At 36.9% G+C, this 18,294-nt stretch overlaps 1 pseudogene across 1 annotated transcript; it reads left to right on the plus strand.

The window, feature by feature from the left end:
• The first annotated feature begins 17,109 nt into the window (after nt 1-17,109).
• Nucleotides 17,110-18,016, plus strand: LOC117082457 (annotated as a pseudogene). The gene has a single exon (XR_004436617.1). The product of XR_004436617.1 is annotated as a proteasome subunit alpha type-6-like (transcript).
• Nucleotides 18,017-18,294: the final 278 nt, after the last annotated feature.

Here is an 18,294-nt window from a genome sequence, read left to right on the forward strand (position 1 = left end):
ATTAGTTCTTTGCTATTCTTCTCAAGTTTTACAACAGTGCTTTTTGTGGCTACTTTTGGAATTGATATTTTTAAAATTCCTGTTTCTGGTCATTACCTAAAATGAGTGCTTTACTTGAAATGTGTGGGTATGCTAGTTGAGGCAAAAAAGCCTACAAGTTAGTAGTGATTGTATATGTTATTGCTGAGAAAAATTCAATCTAATTACTTCTTCAGTCTTTAAAGTGTTGGAGATTTGTGTACTAATAATCATAATTAGAGATTTCTAATCAGGTTCTGTTTTTCTGTTTTACTAGACGAATACTTATTTTCAAAGAGATATATTTTTTTCATTTCAAGGGCTTAACATATAACCAATTTTCACCAGCTATTTCCATCTTCTTTGTTTATCTAGAGCAGTTACGTTTATATTTTAAAACTATGCAGGTGGGAGTTAATAGCATTGTTGAAATTTGAAGTTTTACTAATTAATATTTTACTGTTTTCGAAAATTTGCATGACAGTCAGCCCTTCATATCTGTGGGTTCCGCAGATTCAACCAACTGTGGATCAACCAACTGCAGATTGAAAATATTTTTTAAAAACAGTAAAAAATAATACAAATAAGGTCAGGTACAATGGCTCATACCTGTAATCCCAGTGCTTTGGGATGCCAAGGCAGGGAGATTGCTTGAGCCCAGCAGCTTGAGGCGAAACTAACTAACAGAAACAAGGGCCCATCTCTACAAAAACATTTTTTAAATGAGGTAGGCATGGTGGTGGCATGTACCTGTAGTCCCAGCTACTCAGGAGGCTGAGCCAGGAGGATCACTCAATCCCAGGGGTTAGAGGTTACAGTGAGCTATGATTTCATCACTGCACTCCAACCTGTGTAACAGGGCAAGACTCTAGCTCTAGAAAAGAAAATTAATTTAATCTGATTAAAAACCAAAATACTAACTTTTGTTAATGTAGCTGCAGAAGTTATATCTGCAAAAGTTGAAGGAGTAGATGTTTCAGTCAATACCATTTTCTATATTTACAACTGAAAAGTGACATCAACAGCCCTCAGCAACTTACTTATTGTCATATTTTTTATCTCCAAACAAGGCCATGTAACATATGCACTGAACTTTCAGCCATGAGAACAGAATCCCAAACATTCACTATATACATATGTCTATAATTACTTCTGGCCACAATAAAACCTACGAATAAAATGAAAAATAAGAATATAAAAGATTTGTTTCTCCATCTTGTAATTTTGTCTTATAAGTACACACATACACCTTAATAACAAATTTACAAAGCAGGATGCAAAATTGCATATAGACTGTGATTACAACTATGTAAACATGCATAGGAAAATGAATGGATGGCCAGGAACCCAATAAAATTATAGTCATGCTTATGTTGGGGTTATAGAACCATGGCTGTTTTGCTTGCCTTTGCCTTGATTTTCCAAATGAAATGCAATGTAGTCAAACTACTGTAATGCTGATGCCTAATGCTCCTTTGTCTTTTTGGCTGGGCTTTCTCAGAAGAATTTACTGAAAAAATAAGTTAACGATGAACATGCAGTTTATTGACAATTTGGTAACAGAGAAGAGATATTTAACATTATCTTCTGTGGGACAGAAGAGATGTCCCACATCAGAGAATTTGAAAGCCCCTTTGAGAGCCTTTTTCCCAGAATCTCTTCTGTGCTGTCGTGCCATGAAAACCATTCTTTCTTCTGTCCTTCAAGCACCACATCACCACAGGTCTAGATCTTACTCCAGTCTTTGACCTCCAGAATTCCACCTCTCCCTTTGGGTTTCTTTCCCCTGAAATTATTCAAGAAGATTTAACTGTGCCTTAGTTCCTGCCTCTAAACTTGCTTACCAGCCGGGCGCACTGACTCACTCCTGTAATCGCAGCACTTTGGGAGGCCGAGGCAGGTTGATCATTTGAGGTCAGGAGTTCGAGACCAGCCTGACCAACATGGTGAAACTCCATCTCTACTAACAATACCAAAAAGAAAAAAAAAAAAATTAGCAGGGCATGGTGGCACATACCTGTAGTCCCAGTTACTTGGGAGGCTGAAGCAGGAGAATAGCTTAAGCCCAGGAGGCGGAGGTTGTAGTGAGCCAAGATCACACCCCTGCACTCCAGTCTGGGCAACAGAGTGAGACTCTGTCTCAAAAAATAAAATAAAATAAAAATTTAAAAATTTAAACTTGCTTACCAAACCAATCTTATAAGGCATTCAGAAAACAAAAGGATTCTGCAATTTTCAGGAACCACTCTCCTTTAAAACTGATTTTAAATAACCAAGCTACGCAACTTTGAAAACTAAAAGGAAATAATAATGTTTACAAACACGCTATGTTTGTATGAGTATAAAATGGCCTAATATGCCACAAATACACTGCACAATATCTATCAAAATGTAAAATGTTTATACCCTTTGACCCTGAAATTCCACTGCTAGAAGTTCATCTCATAGAAGTAGTAAGTTCACTAAAGAAAAATGTTCATAGATATTTACTGCAACTGTGTATGTAATAGTAAAAAATGAGAAAAATCCTAAGTGTTCACCAATATGCCATAAATTTAAACAAATACTTTATATCCAGGTGAAAAACTATTACACAGCCATTTTTTTTTTAAACAGAGTCTCACTCTGTCGCCCAGACTGGAGTGCAGTGGCATGATCTCGGCTCATTGCAACCTCCACCTCCCAGGTCCAAGCAATTCTCCTGCCTCTGCCTCCCCAGTAGCTGGGATTACAGGCTTGCACCACCACACCTGGCTAATTTTGTATTTTTAGTAGAGATGGGGTTTCTGCATGTCAGTCATGCTGGTCTCAAACTCCTGACCTCATGATCCTCCCACCTCAGCCTCCCAAAGTGCTGGGATTACAGGCATGAACCACCATACCCAGCCTCCACAGTTATTTTAAAAGATGACAGAAATCATATAGACTAATATAGAAAGCTGGCATATATGTGTGTGTATATATATATACACACACACACACAGAGTCAAGATTAACAGTCTTAAAGTATTTTTAATTTTTAATTAATTTATTTGTTTATTTAGAAACAGGGTCTCATTGTGTTACCCAGGCTGGGGTGCACTGGTGGGATCACAGCTCACTGAAGCCTTGATCTCCTAGGCTCAAGAAATCCTCCTGTCACAGCCTTCCAAGTAGCTGGGACTACAAGAGCATACCTCTGTGCCCAGCAAATTTAAAAAATGTTTTTCGTAGAGACATGGACTTGCTATTTGCCCAGGCTGGTCTTGAACTCCTGGCCTCAAGCAATCCTCCCACCTCGACCTCCCAAAGCACTGGGACTACAACTGTGAGACACTGGTGAATCTTCAAGCATTTTTTAGAGGGTGAAGTGCAAACTATCTACTAAATCAAAGACACTAGAGAAAAAGACGGTCTATGGAGAAATACAGCTGGCCCAAAGGCACAAGTCAATAAGGAAGTCCCTTGGTGCTGAACAATATACAGACTGAAGAGAAAAGCAAGGCTTGAGGGGTCTCCTAGCCTTTTTGGCCCAAGCGATGTGACCATGTAATCTCCCTTGGGGACAATAAGTAGCACTGGTGGTACAAATGGCTGATGTGCAGTCAGTCACAAAGGTGAGGAAATCCCACATCTGCAGACTGCTCTCTGGCTGTCCTATGGGGACTCACAGAGAGGCACCGTGGCCAGCATGGAAGCAGATTGAGGCCTGCCCCCAGAGAAAGGGTCTGATGAATTCTGCCATGATGGGCACTTTCATTTCTTTGGCGGGCCTTGGACATTCCTGTTTTGTGCAGAGGCCAGATGGGCTTGATTTCTTTGGTGAGTTACTGTAAAACATGTGACCTGTGTTCTTCGGTTTCTTTCATTCTATCCCTTTGAGATGGTGAAACATCAACCCTCTGCTTTAACAAATAGCACCTGGACTTTCTCGTCTTGTTTCTTTCTTAAGCAATCACAAAACACTTTAGTATAAAAGATTTATGACAACTTTTCTGGGTTTTTTTCCATTTTATACGTCTGCTAAATTCCATTTTTTAAACATTATGAAGAAAGCCACTGGTGGAATCACCATGTCTAGAAATGTTAACTTCTCTGTAAAAAATAAGGCCACTCAAATCTTGTTAAACTGATATTGTATTCATTGTGCCTCTTAATGCCCACGTTCATTCCAAAGGACTTATAAAATGAAATCATCAAAAAGTTCCCAGCTGCACAAGTCTTTTGAAACTGTTCTGTCGTAACGAAGTCTGCGTTCCACATTACAAAAACACGCAAGGAGGCTTAAAGATAGTTTAACAAAAAGACTAGAAAGGGAGAATATCCAGGTGGCTTTTTAAGTGTGAAACATAATAAAACAGTGTTTGGAAACTATTATGCCAAGATGTAATAACTAGAAAACAAGAAAGTCCGTTTATAAGATGAAGTGCAACTTCAAGTCGTAAATAGAAGAAATGTTGAGAATGCAAGGGGAAAATAATAACATGAGCACTTATGAAACGGGAAACAAACAGACTGAAAATCTTCAGATTTAGAATAGCAACATGACGATATATTTTGGACCCATCCTTCTGAAGTTCTATACTAAGATTTTGCATTATCTACTTACCAGTCAGGGTCCTCTCAAGAAAGAGAACACACTTGAGTATTTAAAACAGAGGGGTCTGGTGCAGGAAACTGATCGCCCAGGAGAAGGAAGAGCTGAAATGCTCAGCAGCAAACAGGGAGAGAACCTAGAGGTAAACACTCCCAGAAAACCACAACCTTCTCTGGGCCAGAGTGAGGAGGCAGAGAGCTAAGGTCCTTAGATGGGAGCTAGAAGAGACTCAACTATTGCATCAGATGTTGCCAAAAACAGAGAGTGGGAGAAAAACCCTGGCTTCTCTCTCCAGCCTACTCCCCCATCTGCCTCTAGTGTCTACCTGGGCCATTTCCATCCAGGAAAATAGTCTGCAGTGTTATTTTCTTGTGCAAGGGGATGGGTGAGGAATGGATCCAAAGGCAATCAGGCCTGGGACCAGCACAAGTATTGTCTGCATGAGCAGAGGCACGACTCTATGTTCTGGTGAGGACATCCCCCTGGGAGAGTTTGCATCATACCAGGATGACCACAGGACTCCCTCCTGATGCACAAGGCCTTTGCTCAAAGTAAGTAGATTCAGCCCAACTTCTCCTTGTGATCTTGACAGCACTGGTCTGCTGCATTGCTTAAAGTAATGTTTCATTTTGTCCATACACATTTTCAAAGGTGCCATTAGGCTGATAGTCTGGGTGTCCCACTATAATTCATCCACTGGTCTTTGGGCAGAGCAAACTTTATAACAACATCAGAGACAGGTTAAGTGGAAGTCCAGCTGGGCAGTTGTCCATGGTACTAACCTATGAAGGGCACTGAGAGACCTGGGGTGCATTTAAACCTCTGGAAATGTTTCTAGCTGGCAACAAACAAACAAACTTGCATTTCTTAAAATTCCTCTAAAGGAGATATGCACTTTATCTGGTTGGACTTTTCAATCCACTTTTAGACACTTTCTCCCCACCACGCCCCAAACCAAAAAACTGCTCTGTGTAACTGTTTGGAAACGAACAGAACACCAAATCCAAACAGTGAAGGAAATATGTTGGCTCATGTAATTTAAAAAGCAAGCATCTGGGTTAACTTCAGGCTGGTCTTAATCCACAGCCCAATGATGTCATCAAAGGTCCTGCCTTCTTCATTGTAGGATGTAGGATGGCTCCCAACTGCAAGCCCAGGAGGAGAAAGAGAATGTCTCTTTCCTCAACACTATACCTTGAAGACCACCAATATTTATTAGCCAGGCTTGGAATTCCTTTGGAAATAACACTTCTTCAGAAATTTAGCAATTTCCTGCCTCTGCCATTCATATGGTCACTAATGCGTAACTTAAGGATTTTGAAATGAATATGGGGCATGGAAGCATGGGTGTCCGGCCAAAGTTATTTGCTATTACAGATAATTCCCACTTTTCTGCTTTCTCTAGGACCAACCTTAGTTTGTGAAGGAGAATTAAGCTTTTCCAACCTTGAAAGCCTTCAGATTACGGGATCCCCAGATGCTATGGATGGCCAGCTCCATAGAAAGGTACCTCTTAGTGAAGCCAGAAAGTAGAAGCCTCTTACCCAAAGTGGTAGAACTACATGTTGGTCTATTTAAGTTCAAAGGGAAGCATAAATGGGTCAATATTTTATTTTAACTCATCTCCTATTCACTAATATTTTGGTATGGGACCAAGGCCTCTTCTTTGAGCATGGGTCTTTTTCGCATAAACCTTAGCCACAATGCATCAGAGTATCTAAGGTTTCTAGTTTCAGTTTCTTTTTTTTAAATGTGGAGTGAGAATGTAAAGACCCTTGTGAAATACATGAGAGTAGAATCTTTTTACATGTTCATAATTTCTCTCCAATTTTTATAATTTGAGGACAATTTTTAAGCAATTGACCTTTATCAAGTCTTTCCAGAGCATTTAATTTAGTGCTCATAGGAAGAAACCTCCTGTTTTCATAATCATAGTTTCTTGGTTTCTGTAATATTGACTTAAATTATTTAATCACAATAAATATAATTGCCATAAATAAGTTTGGAAACAAATAAAGTAGCTAGTCATAAAACTCAGTTTGTGGGAACAGATGTGCTTGTAGGTTAAAGGTGGTACCCATAGCCAAGAACATCTGATGACCATGGGATATAGTCAGGATGTTTTAGAGAAGTGTGGAACATGTTAGGTGACTAGCAAGCCTGTTCAATAGAGACTGGTTAAGAAAGTAACTATTAGATTAGGTTCCTTTCTGCTTTAAGAAGAGGCACTTGTAGTCTAAACTTGTATTGCTTGTATAAGACCTAACTCAAAGCCAAAAGTTGTATTCAAAATCTCCAAAATCCGATTTTTTTTTCCTCTTCCAGATGTCTTAATGCTATAGTCCCGGTAGAAATGTGGTCAGCAGTCCAACGTATGATAGAAAAGATTTTAAGCAGCTCTTTTGTTGCAACACACAAAGGTCACCAACTTTCCTGCTTGGAGTAGGTAAAATCATTCTCATTACCTTCCAGCCTACCTTATTAGTTCAGATAAGTACACATTTTAGGATCTATTATTTGTAACATCCCATTTTCTAATAGCAAATTCCCTATGATTGTGCTACTTTTGATTGCAAGTAATATAAAAGACCTACTCAAACTGACTTGATCAATAAAATGTATTAGTTCATGTAAAAACTCCAGAGGAGAGCAGGTTTCAAGGCTCAGAGATCCAGTGTTTGTTTGCGTAGATTATGTCCTGCACGGAGGTGCCTGGGTAAGAGGTCAAGTGGGAGCTAAATCTAAGCTTGGGGCTGCATCCAACCCTGAAAACAGGGTACCATTTTAATTACATCGAGAAGCCTCTAATTAATCACAAAGCCATGTTCCTGCAAGTTACTTTGCTCAGTTAATCCATCCAAAAGTGACTTATGCTAACGGTGGGACCCTTGAGCTCAGCAATGTCAGCCAAGAATCAGTTTATTTTCACTTATCAGTTCTGCTTTTCCTTATGTCAGCTACATCCACAGGGAACTACATTCGTAGATAGGCTCCACTCATGTTTGCCAGAGGGATGGCAGCATCAACCAAGTCTTCCTTTTTCTTGTTCAGTAGGAGGCTGAGCTCCCCAATCACCGAATAGGCTAACCTCACATTAAATCAACCTGTGTCACATGCCCATTGCTAAATAATCCATGTCAGAGGGACTAGAAATATGCTGATTAACTGAAGTCGAATTTACGTCTGCCATGTTGCTACTTGTTTTCTTTCATTGTCTTTCTTTGTTTCTCTGTTCTTCAGTGCTGCCTTCTTTTGTGTGAAATAAATATTTTCTAGCCATTTTAATTTCCTTGTCGCTTCTTAGAGTATATTTGTCTACTTATTTTCCTCTTGGATTGCCTTAGGGTTTGCAATTAACATTTAATTTAAAATGATCTAGCTCAGATTAATACCAATTTAATTTCAATAATATCTTAAAAGCTTGTTCTAATATACTTCTGTGACCTTCCTCTTTGTACCATTATTATTATATGAATTACATTTTTATACACGATAAACTCATCAGCACAGTTTTACTATTGCATTGTGTGTTTTTCTTTCTTTTCTTCTTCTTTTTTTTTTTTTTTTTTTTTTTTTTTTTAGTTTTGAGATAAGCATAGATTCCCATGCAGGTGTAAGAAATAATAATAGAGGTCTCATGCACCTGTTACCCAGCTTTTCCCAGCTGTTCCCAGCTTTTCTCATGTACCTGTTACCCAGCTTTTCCCAGCGATTCCCGGCTTTTCTCATCTACCTGTTACCCAACTTCTTCTCACTACCCACCTTCAAAACTGTAGTATAATATCACACTCAGGATATTGACATTGATAGTGTCAAGATACAGAATACGCCATCTCCACGAAGATCCTTCTTATTGTCCATGTATAGCCACATGCACTTCCCTCCAATTTCTATCTTCCCCTTAACTTCTGGCAACCATTAATTTGTTCTCTGTTTATACAATGTTGTTATTTCAATAATTTTATATAAATAAATTGTTTTGTTATGAAACCATTTAGAATTGGCTTGTTTCACTCAGCAGAAGTCTCTGGAGAGTCATCCAAACTGTTGTGTGTATTGAGAGATTGTTACCTTTTAATGATGCAGAGTAATATCCAATGGTATAGATGTACTTCAGTTTGTTTAACTGTGTACCTACTTAAGGACATTAGAGTTGCCTCTAGCTTTTGGCTATTACAAGGAAAACTTCTATAAACCATCATATATAGGTTTTTCTGTAGACATAACTCTATCTTTTCTGAGATAAATGGCCAAGAATGCAGTTCCTCCATAGTATGGATCTTGCATGTTTACTTTGAAAACTGCCAAACTGTTTTCTGGAATAATTTTGCCATTTTACAATTCCATCAGCAGTGCATGGAAACGCACTTTCTCTGCATCCATACCAGTGTTTTTTGTTTGGGCTGCTATAACAAAAATAACCATGGGCCCTCTCTCTGACTTGCAGACAGCTATCTTCTTACTGTGTCCTCACATGGTGGAGCAAAAACAATCTCTTTCTCTTCCTCTTCTTATAAAGCCACTAATCTCATTATGAGGGTCCCACCTTCGTGATTCATCTAACTCTAATTACCTCCCAAAGGCCCATCTCCAAATATCTTCACATTAGGGGTCAGGTCTTCAACATCTGGATTTAGGGGGATACCATTCATGAAGCCCATAGCTTTCTGCACCCGGCCCCTCAAACATCATGCCCCTCTCACAAGCAAAATTCCATCCCAACATCTCCAAAGATCTTAACTCATTCCACCATCAACTCCAAAAGTACAAAATCTACCAAAATATCTAAATCAGATATGGGTAATACTCAAGGTACAAATCATCCTGAGGCAAAATTTCTCCCCAATGGTGAACCTGTATGAAATCAGACAAGTATGTGCTTCCAAACATAATGGTAGGACAGCTGTAAAATAAACATTTCCCTTCCAAAGGAGAAAGAAAGAGGTGGTGAATCCCAAGCAAGTCCCACACCTAGCAAGGCAAACTCTGTCTGAAGGTGTGAGACTAATCCTATTTGCCTTTTTGTCACTTTCTGGACCTACCGAGTTGGTGGTCCCACCTCCTTGGCTCTGCTGGGTGGAGGTCACACCACCAAGGCTCCAGGTGTTCTGCCCCCAAGGTTCTACAGGGTAGTGCTTAAAACAACTGATTTTGTCACCCAAAGCTCCTAGTATACAAAAGGGTTCACTCTTGTTGCTGTACATTCTTTGGGTATTGACAAATGTGTAAAGTATCTGCAATAATAGTATCACATGTAATTATTTCACTACCCTAAAAGTCTTCTGTGCTCCACCTACTCATCCCTCTCTACCACCAATCATGGATCTTGTCACTGTCTCCGCACATTTGCCTTTTCTAGAATGTTATGCTTTCTAGAATGCATAGAATGCATAGAATGTTTTCTAGAATGTTATGCCTTTTCTAGAATGTTATGTATAGTTGGGATTATACAGTATGTAGTCTTTTCAGACTGACTTCTTTTGCTTAATAGTGTGCATTTAAGGTTCTCCCAATTTTCATGTTGAAATCCAACCACCACAGTGATTGTATTAGGATTTAGGGAGGTGATTAGGCCATAATGGCTTCAACCTTTATGAATCGAATTAGTACCCTTATAAAAGAGATTTCAAAGAATTCGTTCATGAATTCTTCCAGGTGAGGTTACAGAAAAAGATGGTTGTCTAGAAAGTAGGCCTTCACCAGATACCAAATCTGCCAGTGCTTTGATCTTGGACTTCCCAGCCTCGAGAACCATGAGAAATACATTTCTGTTATTTATAAGTTACCCAGTTTATGGGTTTTTGTTTGTTTGTTTGTTTTTGAGATAGAGTCTTGCTCTATCGCAGACTAGAGCGATCTTGGCTCACTGCAACCTCTGGCACCAGGTTCAAGCAATTCTCCTGCCTCGGCCTCCTGAGTAGCTGGGACTACAGGTGCACGCCACCATGCCCAGCTAATTTTTGTATTTTTAGTAGAGACGGGGTTTCAGCATGTTAGTCAGAATGGTCTCGATCTCTTGACCTCATGATTCGTCTGGCCTGCTTCCCAAAGTGCTGGGATTATAGGCGTGAGCCACCACGCCCAGCCTATGGTGTTTTTTTATAGTAGCCCAAATAGACTAAGACACTCCGTGTCTTTTCATGGCTTGATAGTTCATTCTTTCTCAGTGCTAAAGAATATCCCGTTGTCTACATGTACCATAGTTTATTAATTCATTACTGAAGGATATCTTGGTTGCTTCCAAGTTTTGGCAATAATGAGTAAAGCTGCTATACGCAATCAGCCTTTCACATGAAGTGTGATGCTGGCTATAGTTTTCTGTACATATACTTTATCATACGAAGAAAGTTCCCCTCTCTTCCCATTTTTCTGAGAGTTTTTTAAAAATTATGAATTTGTGTGAGATTTTATCAAATACTCTTTCTGCATCAATAGATAGGATCATGTAATTTTTCTGCTTCAGCCTGTTAATGTGGTGGACACATTGATTGATGTTTTTAATATTAAACCAACCTTGCTTCTTGGAAATAAACCTCACTTGCTCATGTGTATATTCTTTTTGTATGTTACTGAATTCTATCTGCTAATATTTTGTTAAAATATCTGTGTCTATATTTATAAGAAATATTGGTCTATAATATTCTTTTTAAAAAAATGTATCTTTCATTTTGGTGTGAGGAGAATAATAGCTTAACAAAATAAATTGACAAGGGTTCCCTCCCTTCTGTTTTTTGGAAGACAATGTAGAATTCATTTTAATGTTTTAAAGTATTCTCTAGTGAAATGATCTGGATATGGAAATTTCTTTCCTGGGAGTTTTTAAATTTGACTTCAGTTTCCTTAATAGTTATAAGGCTACTCTAATTATCCATTTTATAATTCATAAGAGTTATGCTCATTTTTATTTTTCAAAGACTTAGTCCATTTCATCTAAGTTGTCAAATGTATATGTTTAGAGTTATTTGATATATCCCTCATTATCTTGTAAAATCTGCATGGTTTGTAGCGATAGCCCACTATTTTCTTCTGTACATTGGTCTTCAGTCTTTTTATCTTTGTCAATCTTGTTAGAGGTTTGTCAATTTTGTTGATTTTTTTAAAGAATGAGCTCTTTGTTTCATTGATTTTTCTTTATTTTTTCAGTTTTTAATTTCATTGATTTCTGCTCTTAATTTTATTAGTTCCTTCCTTGTGCTTGATTTGGGATTTTTTTTGCTCTTCTTTTTCTAGTTCTTAAAATGAGAATTTAGATTATTAATTTCAAACCTTTCCTTTTTTTCTACTGCATGCATAAAGTGCTATATATTTCCCTCTCTGCACTGTCTTTAGTTGCATTCCACACATTTTGTTATGCTGTATTTTCATCCAGTTTAACATACTTTTTAAGAAATTGAAGAAGACACCAAAAATTGAAAGATATTACATGTCCAGGGATTGGAAGAATCAATATTGTTAAAATGTCCTTACTACCCAAAGCAATCTACACATTTAATGCAATCCCTATCAAAATACCAATCACATTCTTCACAGAGGCAGAAAAAGTAATCATAAAATTTATATGGAATGACAAAAGACCCACAATAACCAAAGCTATCCTGAGTAAAAAGAACAAAACCAGAAGAATCGCATTACTTAACTTCAAATTACAGTGCAGCTACAGAAACAAAAACAGCATGGTACTGACATAAAAACAAACACATACACCGATGGACCAGAATAGAGAACATGGAAATAAATCCACACATCTACAGTGCTCGTTTTCAACAAAGGTCCCAAGAACATACACTGGGGGAATGGACAGTCTTTTTAATAAATGGTGCTGGAAAAACTGGATATCCAAATACAGAAAAATGAAACTAGACCACATCAGTCTAGTTTCTAGAATCATAAATCATTCTACAAAAATGACACAGACATTTGTATGTTCACTGCAAAGCTATTCACAATAGCAAAGTAGTGGAATCAATCTAGGTGCCCATCAATGGTGGATTGGATAAAGAAAATGGGATACATATACAGCATGAATACTATGCAATCATAAAAAGGAATGAAATAATGTCCTTTATGTCAACATGGATGGGATGCAGCTGGAGGCCATTAATTATCCTAAAAGAATTAACACAGGAACAGAAAACCAAATACTGTGTGTTCTCTCTTATAAGTGGAAGCTAAACATTGGGTACACAAGAACATAAAGATGGGAACAATAGACCCTGGGGACTACCAGAAGTGGGAGAGAGGAAGGGCACGAGGAGGTGGAAAACTACCTGTCAGGTACTATGCTCACTACTTGGGTGATAGGTGATAGAATCAAACCTTGGCCTCATGCAATAAACCCATGTAACAAACCTGCACATATACCCTCAAATCTGAAATAAAAATAGAAAAAATTTTTAAAACTTATATAATATAGTTAATTTTTAAAAATTATTTTTGTACACATAAGGTATTAGAACAGTAATTACAAGTGTAGAATTGTAATAACTTTCATTTTCTAAGCAAAAGTAAAACTACTGTTTTCTAACATTCACAATGGCCTTTTTCTGAGACCAGGTCTCGTGGATTCTAAAACAAGTATTTGGTATCATTCTTGTGCTTTGGAAATGCTGAATTCATTTTTTTACTCTATAATTTTTTGTTGTTTTCAGTCTGAAAAAGAAAGAGAGAAAATACAGATTAGCATAAGAAAAGGAAAGATCATCTCTGAATAATTTCACCACTCAAATTTAGTTATAATTAATATTTTTGTGTTTCCCCCAAAAGAATAATAGGCAAAAGATCTGAATAGATACTTCTCAAAAGAAGGCCTACAAATGGCTAACAGTATATGAAAATTTGCTCAATATCATTGACCATCAAAGAAATGCAAATCAAAACCACAATGAGATATCATCTCACCCCAGTAAAATGGCTTATATCTAAAAGACTGGCAATAGCAAATGGTGGCAAGGATGTGGAAAAAGTGGAGCCTTCCTACACTGTTGGTGGGAATGTAAATTAGTACAACCACTATGGAGAACAATATGGAGGTTTCTGAAAAAAACTAAATAAAACTACCATATGATCCAGCAATTCCACTGCTAGGTATATATTCTAAAGAAAGGAAATCAGTGTATTGAAGAGATATCTCCACTCCCATGTTTATTACAGCACTATTCACAATAGCGAAGATTTGGAATCAACCTGTGTCCACCAATAAGTGAATGGATAAAGAAAGTATGGTGTATATACATGATAGAATATTATTCAGCCATACAAAAAAGTGAAATCCTGTCATTTGCAACAACATAGATAAAACTGGAGGACATTATGTTAAATGAAATAACAAGCACAGAAAGACAAATTTCACATGTTCTCACTCATATGTGGGAGCTTAAAAAAACAACTGATCTCATGGAAATAGAGAATAGAGTGATGGAAAAGGTAGCAGGGAGAAGGAGGTTAAGTTGGGGATGATTAATGATTATAAAAACATAGGCAGATTGAATAAGATATAGTATTTGAAAGCACAAAAGAGTGAGTATAGTCAACAATAATTTATTGTACATTTTTAAATAACTGAAATAGTAGAATTGGAATATTTCTAACAAAAAAAGGTAAATGCTTGAGATGATGGATACCCAAATTACTCTAATTTAACTATTACACATTGTGGGCCTGTATCAAAATATCACATATACCTCATAAATACATTCAACTGTTATGTGCCCATAATAATTAAAATTTATTTTTAAAAAGGAAAACATTTCAAAAATAAGGTTAAGAAGAAGTAAAAGTAAACTTTGCTTTTACAAATCAGGCTCGTGTTCACTGTGGGCATGAGTAAGTAATTAAAGGGATAGAAAGGGCCTCTGGAAATTGTAATATTCTAAGCCTTTGTTTAGAGGGTGTGTTCTTGCTATTGTCTGAATGTATCTCTCCAAATTCAAATTCATGTGTTGGAAACCTAATCCCCAATGCAACAATGCTGAGAGGTGGGGCCTAATGGGAAGTGTTTAGGCCATAAGGGCTCTGCCCTCATTAACGAAGTAATACCACCATGAAGGGCTTGTGGGAGTAGTTTCACCTCCTTCCGCCGTCAACCATGTGAGGATACAGACAGTGCCTTGATCTTGGACTTCTCAGCCTCCAGAACTGTGAGAAATAAATTTCTGTTCTTTATAACTATATACAGTTGTAACTATATATAACTATATATAGTATATTTTAAAATTGTGTAATGTCATATACAATTATATATAATTAATACATTAAATATATTATATAATTAATGAATATTATACTATAAATATAAAATATGTGATTAATAATCTGTCATATATCATATTGTCAATACTATATAAATTACTAATATATAATCAATAATATATATTAATAGAGAAATATATAGTTATAAAGAATTATATAGTCACGACTACATATAGTTATAAAGAACAGTTAATGCATAGTTATAAAGAACTATATATTAATAGTGAACCAAGTTCTTTTTTCTATAACTATAGTTATATATATGTTATATATGGTTATAACATATATAGTTATATATATATTAGTTATATATAGTTATAACTTTATATATACTCCTTTTTATTTCTCTTGAGAATTCGTGTTTGATCCATGGCTTATTTAGAAGGACGTCATTTAGTTTCAAGTTTTTGGAGTTCTTAAAATAATGTCTGTTACTGATTTGTAGTTTGATTCCATTGTGTTCAGAGAACACAGCCCTGTGATGTCAATTCTTTTCAACTCATTGAGGTGTTTTGTTTTGTTTTGTTTTGTTGATAGCCCAGCATGTGATATATCTTGGCACGCACATTCCACGGCTGCTTAAAAAGAATGTGTATTCTGATGTTATTGGGTGGAGCATTCTCTAAATATGGATTCCATCTTGTTGATTGGTGGTTTTTCAATTTCATAATGGCATATCTTGTGTCTAGTTGTTCTATCAATTGTTGAAACAGGTTTTGTTATATCAATTGTTGAGACAGAGGTTTTGAAGGTTTCAACTATAATTGTCGAGTTGTTTACTTCTCTTTGTATCTGTTTTAGTTTCATATAATTGGAATCCTATTTTTTTGTTTCATGCACACTTAGAATTGCTAGATTTTCTTGGTGGATTGATTCTTTCATCATTATACCATTCCCGTCTCTCTTCCTGATAATGTTTTTTGCTCTGAAGTTCATTTGATCTGCTGTTAAGCCACTCTGCTGTCCTTTAATTAATACATGTTTAATATAATTTTTCTACTCTTTCACTTTCACTGTGTCTGTATTATAATATTGAAGTAAGTTGTTTGTAGACAGCATACTGTTAGATCATGTTTTTCAATCATCTCTGTTAACCTATCTTTTGATTAGTGCATTTAGATCATTTTCATGTAACATAATTATTGATATGCTTGTAGACGTAAGTCTATGATTTTATTTTTAATGTTTTTTATTTCTCTGTCTTATCTCACTTCCTATGAGTTACTTAAGTATGTTTTAGAATTCCATTTTATCTATGAGGTTTTTGAGTATATTTCTTTACATAGCAGTTTCAGCAGTTGCTGTGTATGTTACAGAACTTATACATAACTTCTCACAGTCTATGAGTGTCATCAATTTACCAATTTTAATGAAATTTATCAGTTTTAGTGAAGTATAGAAATTTTTACCTTTCTTAGGCCGGGCGCAGTGGCTCAAGCCTGTAATCCTAGCACTTTGGGAGGCCGAGACGGGCGGATCACAAGGTCAGGAGATCGAGACCACCCTGGCTAATACGGTGAAACCCCGTCTCTATTAAAGAATACAAAAAACTAGCCGGGCGACGAGGCGGGCGCCTGTAGTCCCAGCTACTTGGGAGGCGGAGGCAGGAGAATGGTGTAAATCCGGGAGGCGGAGCTTGCAGTGAGCTGAGATCCGTCCACTGCACTCCAGCCTGGGCGACAGAGCCAGACTCCGTCTCAAAAAAAAAAAAAAAAAAAGGAAATTTTTACCTTTCTTTTAACCCCTTTACCTTTCAGATAATTTCATTATCTTAAAAATATTTTTTCTATATACATTTAGGACCACGTCAGAGAGTGTTATAATTTTTTGAAGTGTTAAATAATCTTTGATATTACACATAAACCACACTGAAATGCCTTTCAATAAGTAAAAGGAACCATTTTAGATACACGGAATTCTAATTAGATGGCATAAGGCCAAAAATATAAAGTTGATATTGCTACCTTGTTTTCAGCCCTTGCCTTTAAGGGAGGCAAATGAACACAAAACACAGGTGAATCTTGCTTTGTTAAAAGACATTGAAGGAATTTCTCCGGTATTTAAATGTATTCATATAACCAATTAGATACATATAAATATAAAACCAATCTCCAATAGGTTTTAAGATCTCTGTGAACAGCTGAACTTTACTAAAATGATCTTTGCTGGCATTAAGATGAAGTAGAAAGGGCGGACCTGATAGCTTACCTCAAAAAAGCTACTGAGTAATAATTGGGGATTGTGTTTGAAGTAGTGCTTCTACCAACATGTCCCGTGGTTCTAGTGCCGGTTTTGACCGCCACATTACTATTTTTTCACCCGAGGGTCGGCTCTACTAAGTAGAATATGCTTTTAAGGCTATTAACCAGGGTGGCCTTACATCAGTAGCTGTCAGAGGGAAAGACTGTGCAGTAATTGTCACACAGAAGAAAGTACCTGACAAATTATTGGATTCCAGCACAGTGACTCACTTATTCAAGATAACTGAAAACATTGGTTGTGTGATGACCGGAATGAGAGCTGACAGCAGATCCCAGGTACAGAGGGCACGCTATGAGGCAGCTAACTGGAAATACAAGTATGGCTATGAGATTCCTGTGGACATGCTGTGTAAAAGAATTGCCGATATTTCTCAGGTCTGCACACAGAATGCTGAAATGAGGCCTCTTGGTTGTTGTATGATTTTAATTGGTATAGATGAAGAGCAAGGCCCTCAGGTATATAAGTGTGATCCTGCAGGTCACTACTGTGGGTTTAAAGCCACCGCAGCAGGAGTTAAACAAACTGAGTCAACCAGCTTCCTTGAAAAGAAAGTGAAGAAGAAATTTGATTGGACATTTGAACAGACAGTGGAAACTGCAATTACATGCCTGTCTACTGTTCTATCAATTGATTTCAAACCTTCAGAAATAGAAGTTGGAGTAGTGACAGTTGAAAATCCTAAATTCAGGATTCTTAAGGAAGCAGAGACTGATGCTCACCTTGTTGCTCTAGCAGAGAGAGACTAAACATTGTCGTTAGTTTACCAGATCCGTGATGCCACTTACCTGTGTGTTTGGTAACAACAAACCAACATTATGGAGGTCCCTGGATTGAAAAAGGAACCTCTCCCACTCCTCCTGCCACTGAAGTGGTTAGGACTCTATATAAATAAAAACAAGGCTTTTGGAAAATTAAAAAAATAATAATAATAATTGGCTACTGCCTTATTTATTTCAAAACAGAACTGTCTCATGACTTTTCCATGCATAGCATAATTTAATAGCTATCCTATGCCAGAATTCAGATCATGAATGACTTACAAAATATTTTTGTTGGGCAGTCCTGATTTAACTAAGACTGGCTTATGGTTAAAAGAATGTGTTCAGTTTTTTGAATTTTAATAGTAATTACAATTCAGTAAATGCTATCACTTTTCACCCATTCCAAAGATATTTTTTGTTTTAGTCACC

Source organism: Trachypithecus francoisi, unplaced genomic scaffold (assembly GCF_009764315.1).
Source record: "Trachypithecus francoisi isolate TF-2019V2 unplaced genomic scaffold, Tfra_2.0 Lachesis_group9, whole genome shotgun sequence".
In the NCBI taxonomy this organism is placed as follows: Eukaryota; Metazoa; Chordata; class Mammalia; order Primates; family Cercopithecidae; genus Trachypithecus; species Trachypithecus francoisi.